Raw genomic sequence first — 5,448 nt, forward strand, 5'->3', positions numbered from 1 at the left:
GCAGAACTGTTACTATGCAGCTGATGGAACATAAAGTTCTTTCACGGGAGGTCTCCTCTGAGAAACTTCACAATTAAAGCTGTTTACAGATTTGAACACAGAGGACCAGAGGTTAGAGGGAAAGATAGAAAGAGTAATGTGCAGGTCAGAAGCTGTAACATTGTGTGAAAGTCAAATGTGCACCAGCAGCTTCATCACAGCTTTGAAATAATGTGGACTGCAGACAGGATCCTTCCACCATAAATTTCAATAATTCTGAAGACTGAAGGGCCAGAGATTGTGAAACTGTAGAACCGCACATAAAGCAGACACTCGCGCATGCACGATGACTTCTTTGTGTGCATGGCTTCTGAGTTCTATAAGTTCTATGTATTATATATCTATAAGCTGAGTTGTTGAATTTACACATGAGGAAGTTATTACACCTGTGAAATAAAACTATTTGCTCTGATTATTTGCATTTGTTCCAACATAGATATCATTCCATAGTGGAGGTCAGTAGGTGTACCATGTTTAAAATCAGGATTACTTTTCTGTATGCCGGATGTCACAGATTTAGTCACCCAGGGATTGATGTTAGGACGAGTTTTAACTCGCCTCAAAGGAGCAATCATGTCTCTACATTCACAGTATAAGAACATATGACATCAGCATGCGTGTCCAAATCATCCCCACACAACTCTGTGAGAATGTCCCAATCTGTGAGTCGTAACACTCATGCAAGCAGAGCAGAGAAAAAGCGTCTGTTTAAATGATACATGATTAAAATCTACTAGAATCATGATTTACATCTACATCACAAACAGTACTGGAAGCAGAGTCTTGGATGAATGCACACTGTCTACACAAAGTTGTTGAAACTGATGTAAAATTTGTTCCATTACTAACACAGTTACAGTATTGTGTTTTAAACTAAAGACATGCCCCACCAATACTGTGGAACAGTTTACCTCACCCTCTATTCACCATTGAGCTGAAAACACATCTGTGTAGACAGGCATTTGGGTAATATTCATGTGTAATATGTTGTTTTGTCTTATATGTTTTTATATTAAGCTGGAGAGGAAATGGCGTGTCACAAATTTAGAGGATCATCATTTAGCCTGGAGAAATAGTTTGCTGCTTTATAAGAAAGCCAGAACATCTTACTATTCGTCACTGATTGAAGAAAATAAGAACAACCCCAGGTTTCTCTTCAGCACTGTAGCCAGGCTGACAAAAAGTCAGAGCTCTACTGAGCCAACCATCACTTTAACGTTAACTAGTAATGACTTCGTGAACTTCTTCAGAAATAAAATTCTTATCATTAGAGAAAATATTACCAATAATCATCCCACAGATGTAATATTATCTACAGCTACTCTTAGTAAGACCTGGATGGCCGCTAACTTTCTGCTTCTTAACTCAGATAAAACTGAGGTTATTGTACTCGGCCCTGAAAATCTTAGAAATATGGTATCTAACCAGATTCTTCTTCTGGATGGCATTACCTTGGCCTCCAGTAACACTGTGAGGAACCTTGGAGTCATTTTTGACCAGGACATGTCCTTCAACGCACATATTAAACAAATATGTAAGACTGCTTTCTTCCATTTGCGCAACATCTCTAAAATTAGAAATATCCTGTCTCAGAGTGATGCTGAAAAACTAGTTCATGCATTCATTACTTCCAGGCTGGACTACTGTAATTCACTATTATCAGGATGTCCTAAAGCCTTCAGTTTTCAGGCCCCTCTTCTGTGGAACCAGCTTCCAGTTTGGATTTGGGAGACAGACACTATCTCTACTTTTAAGATTAGGCTTCAAACTTTCCTTTTTGCTAAAGCATATAGTTAGGGCTGGACCAGGTGACCCTGAATCCTCCCTTAGTTATGCTGCAATAGACGTAGGCTGCCGGGGATTCCCATGATGCATTGAGTTTTCCTTTCCAGTCACCTTTCTTACTCACTATGTGTTAATAGACCTCTCTGCATCGAATCATATCTGTTATTACAGTTTTTCTCAGTTGCTTTGGTGCATTTCTCACAACAGAATTGATCTCTGCACCACTACTAAGGCTTTTCTCAAAACAATTAGTGCAAACTGCAAAACATGGTGGATAACTTGCAAAAGTGAGTCCCTTCATCAAAACAGATAATATATTCATCAAAAGCAAGTACTTATATCAATCAAAGTGTCAGGGCTGTCACAATTACAAGTCATTACACCAGCACCTTTGGTCACAAAATCAAATGGTTTAAACATGTTCTCATTGTGACGGATTTCTTTGGAGGTGCTTCCCAATGACATGTCAAGTCTGGACAGCATGCATGGCATGTTGAAAACCATAAATTGTAAAGGAAAATCAAGACATTTCATACACTGTAAAAACGATAACTAGTAGTTGTTGATTTGATTAAAGTTTTCAAATTAAACTGACTTAGAAATAAAACTTTCCATTTACAACCTAAAAAAGCTTGTCTGCCCAACAAATTTCTTCCATTGTTGTCCTAACTAAGATTTTCTAGTGAGCATAACAAAGATTATCAAATTTTGAGTAGATTTTTTGAGTCGAGTTGGGAACCAGTGGGAAACCCCGTAGATGACTGGCACACGTGGTCTGAACAAGTTTGAACTAGACCAAACGAGCCTGAGCAGACTGTGTGATAGTGGTTTGTCGATGTGTTCTGGACTGAAAACCTGCTAAGAAAATTTGAACAAACGTGGCCAACGTTGGATGAAAATTACAATTTTTTGACCATTACGGATTTTACCTGGTTTGAAGTTGGAGTGTATTATTTGACCATTTTTTGGACAAGTGCGGGAGCTGCCAACCATTTCCCCTAGCAGGTAAGCTAACGACATCTGTTATTAGGATTTTCTACAAGGATTTTCTAAGGGACTTGTATATCATGTAGCGAAGGACCGCGGGGGGGGGGGTGAAAATGATATGCCAGGAGTTCACTGTTCTCGCTGCTCTAGCGAGCCTTGAATCCCCAGCTAGCTATCGAAGCTGGTGGTAACAGACGTCTCCGAAAACGTAAAAGCATTTTTGCAAAAATGTGTTGTCTTAATAAACTGAGCAGATATTTGAAATTTACACAGCTACATTCTCGCCTGAAAATATCTTAAAAGTTTACTTTGTGACCCAGAAAGAGTAATAAGAGTAATATTAAAATTAAGTGGCTGCCGCCATTGTTTGAAACTAGAATCGGCTGGGCCGCGCTATGAATTCTGGCATAGGGTGGGCCACGAAGGATACACCTGACCCATCCTTCAAAACTGTGGAAAGTATTGTATTGTTTTAAGAGCCTTTTTGTTGGTGGAGTATTGATTTTATGTACAATTCCACGGGTAGACGCGATCTGTACGGTCCGACTTTGCACATGCGCAGTAAGGATCGTGGAGTCCGATCCGTAACTTTTTTTTTTCTCGTTTTTTTCCTACATTATATTGTAATGTTTCATTATTGCAAACATTTTCTCTCAGGCGGAGAGAGGTCATGGAGTGTCAGCCTATGGTATCTGAGGTCCAGGAGAGATGACCTGTGCTATTTTCATCTGAGGAGGTAAGACTGTCCTAATTTATTTATAATTTAATTATTATTCAAATTGGGCATGATTTATACTAGATTGACTATATTGAAGTAGTACACTATTTGCTGGGGTAATGCATTGGCCAACTTTATTATCTTGTGCTACCACTCCAGTCAAGGCCCTTGCCAGTGTTATATTGAAATCCTTACCCTGAACATTTCTGCCAGTACAAGAAAAGAGTCCCCATGCTAAATCAAAATTTTGAAACAGAAAGGCAATCTCATAATTTTGACTTAGCATGTTTTTTTTTTCTTTTTGTGCTAGAAATAGGACTTCTATAGACTGAGATGGTTAGGGGAAGAATTCTAATGCAGGTCACAGAATCTGATTGGTCACAGATTTTGGTGCAACTTAGAACATAATATGTATTTGCATATTGATACTGGGTTTTGTGGAGTATATCTCTATTCCTGTGCAAAAGACGTATTCATGAGAGATTTTTGAAGTAGATAGGTTTTTCTGTTGATAACACAATCAGGCATATAACATGGTGCAGACTGTCCAAGACAGCTACCCAGGAATTTTCTGTGCTGAATAAATATTTTGGTCAATGTATTGTTTAGATATCTGAAGAATTTCATCGGATCACAAGAAAAGACCTCCTGGGGACCTTCAATGCATCCCTTGACAAATTTGTGCCTGGCCTGCTGAAACTGTAAAGAAGAAGGGAGTTCTTTGTGAGGAGATGGAAGACCTCCTGGATAAACTTGATGAACAGGTGAGTGAAGTGCTCCTGTGCACAGATCCTGTGACATTTTTAGAAGGGAGTATACTTTTCTCTTAACAGAAACTGAAAAAGATGTTTGCTTCAAACAAAACATATCAGTGGACATGTCAGTAAAAATGAATGTCATCAGTCATTACTTTGTTCTTCTTTGGCAGTATTTTATTTAATTTGTAAAAAGAAAGTAAAATTGTTAACATGGTGTTTTTTTGTTTTGTTTTTTTTGTAAGTTTTGCGTGTTGCTGGGTCTGACCTGTGCTTTATTTTCATTACTACGAGAGTTCTGATTTTGCATTGTGTATAGTACACCATGTTACTTCACTAATTGAAATTCTTGTTTTCCACTGAATACTCTTTAGACATTCAACATTGTGTCCAACTTGCACTGAGAGGCCTGCCCATTTTCCTGAAGAGAAGATGCAACAGAGGTTTTCCTGAAGTGCTTAGTAAGTACAAAAAATAATGCAAGTAAAACTAATTACTATGAGATGTTTTTAAAGGATGAGTTAATCCAAAATGGAAATGTATACTTCCTCAGTGCAGTCCAGATAATTTTATAGTGGGGATTGCAGTTGTCATAACTCTCACTCCTTTTTTTTCTGCTGAGCAGCACCTGGGCATTGTTAGTGGTTGTTCCATAGCAGAAAATATTTTTGTACAAAACTCACAAGGTGGCATTAATTAAAGGAAAATAAGCTTTTTCTTCTTAAAACCTCCATGAGTCGAACGACCAGCATGGTATAGAGGTTAAAGTTAAAATCTTTAGAAATTTCTTTTGTCTTTAGTTTTTCTTAGCTTTCAATAATTCCTATTTTACTTTTCTTCAGGACACTGACATTTTGGAACCAGTGTTGAACGGTGCATCAGGTGCCATCCTCACCATCCTACAAGATGACGATACGTCTGTGCGAGAACATGCAGTTGGTTTGGAAGGGGACATCTTGCCACATAACATTCCAGATCTCTCTACTGCCCTGGCATAGCTCTTTGGCCTTCTGTATGCCCTCAACATTGATTATCAAAAGCAGATGAGTTTTACCTTTGAAGCAATTGCCATCTTATTTTGACCTGGTCGGACAAATATGAAGGCGAAGTGGATAAATCTTTATTCGAAATGTAAATTTTAGTCAGATGAATCTGTATTGTTGA

At 38.3% G+C, this 5,448-nt stretch overlaps 1 long non-coding RNA gene across 1 annotated transcript; it reads left to right on the plus strand.

Moving 5' to 3' along the window:
- The first annotated feature begins 4,236 nt into the window (after positions 1 to 4,236).
- Positions 4,237 to 5,198, plus strand: LOC134622596 (uncharacterized). The gene is made up of 3 exons (XR_010093014.1): positions 4,237 to 4,293; positions 4,659 to 4,745; positions 5,127 to 5,198. It is a non-coding gene; the product is annotated as an uncharacterized LOC134622596 (long non-coding RNA).
- The last annotated feature ends 250 nt before the right edge of the window (positions 5,199 to 5,448 follow it).

Source organism: Pelmatolapia mariae, unplaced genomic scaffold (genome assembly GCF_036321145.2).
Source record: "Pelmatolapia mariae isolate MD_Pm_ZW unplaced genomic scaffold, Pm_UMD_F_2 NODE_ptg000080l+_length_54083_cov_1, whole genome shotgun sequence".
Taxonomy (NCBI): domain Eukaryota; kingdom Metazoa; phylum Chordata; class Actinopteri; order Cichliformes; family Cichlidae; genus Pelmatolapia; species Pelmatolapia mariae.